The sequence below is a fragment of the Triticum dicoccoides genome, unplaced genomic scaffold, assembly GCF_002162155.2.
Source record: "Triticum dicoccoides isolate Atlit2015 ecotype Zavitan unplaced genomic scaffold, WEW_v2.0 scaffold158121, whole genome shotgun sequence".
NCBI classification, from domain to species: domain Eukaryota; kingdom Viridiplantae; phylum Streptophyta; class Magnoliopsida; order Poales; family Poaceae; genus Triticum; species Triticum dicoccoides.
In genome coordinates this window covers 1-856 of record NW_021213035.1, presented here as the reverse complement: position 1 = coordinate 856, position 856 = coordinate 1, and the positions used below count along the sequence as shown (strand labels likewise).

Here is an 856-nt window from a genome sequence, read left to right as displayed (position 1 = left end):
CAAGGATAAGGTACGAAGACCGGGGTAACATGTCGGATGCGATCATACCAGCACTAAAGCACCGGATCCCATCAGAACTCCGAAGTTAAGCGTGCTTGGGCGAGAGTAGTACTAGGATGGGTGACCTCCTGGGAAGTCCTCGTGTTGCATTCCCTTTTTAATTTTTTTCGCGCCGCTTGCAAAACAAAACGCACGTGTAAGTAATATATTTACCGTGTTTTATTATTTTGCACGAGTGCGGTAAGTCATAGCTGGGTGCTCACGATTCACGGGTCCAGCGTCGGCGTTGTGGCGCGGCAAGCGTGCACTGGTGCGGTTGAGAGGGAGGGGTGGAAACCGCGTTAAACTCGTCTACGTAGTTGAGAGGGAGCGGCCAAAGCAATGTACAATCGTTTTTGTAGTGGAGCTGGGAGGGGCAAGGATAAGGGACGAAGACCAGGGTAACATGTTGGATGCGATCATACCAGCACTAAAGCACCGGATCCCATCAGAACTTCGAAGTTAAGCGTGCTTGGGCGAGAGTAGTACTAGGATGGGTGACCTCCTGGGAAGTCCTCGTGTTGCATTCCCTTTTTAATTTTTTTCGCGCCGCTTGCAAAACAAAACGCACGTGTAAGTAATATATTTACCGTGTTTTATTATTTTGCACGAGTGCGGTAAGTCATAGCTGGGTGCTCACGATTCACGGGTCCAGCGTCGGCGTTGTGGCGCGGCAAGCGTGCACTGGTGCGGTTGAGAGGGAGGGGTGGAAACCGCGTTAAACTCGTCTCCGTAGTTGAGAGGGAGCGGCCAAAGCAATGTACAATCGTCTTTGTAGTGGAGCTGGGAGGGGCAAGAATAAGGGACGAAGACCGGG

At 51.5% G+C, this 856-nt stretch overlaps 2 non-coding genes across 2 annotated transcripts; both read left to right on the top strand.

The window, feature by feature from the left end:
* The first annotated feature begins 34 nt into the window (after positions 1 to 34).
* Positions 35 to 153, top strand: LOC119344181. Its single transcript, XR_005166491.1, has one exon. It is a non-coding gene; the product is annotated as a 5S ribosomal RNA (ribosomal RNA).
* Positions 154 to 450: 297 nt separating this feature from the next.
* Positions 451 to 569, top strand: LOC119344182. Its single transcript, XR_005166492.1, has one exon. It is a non-coding gene; the product is annotated as a 5S ribosomal RNA (ribosomal RNA).
* The last annotated feature ends 287 nt before the right edge of the window (positions 570 to 856 follow it).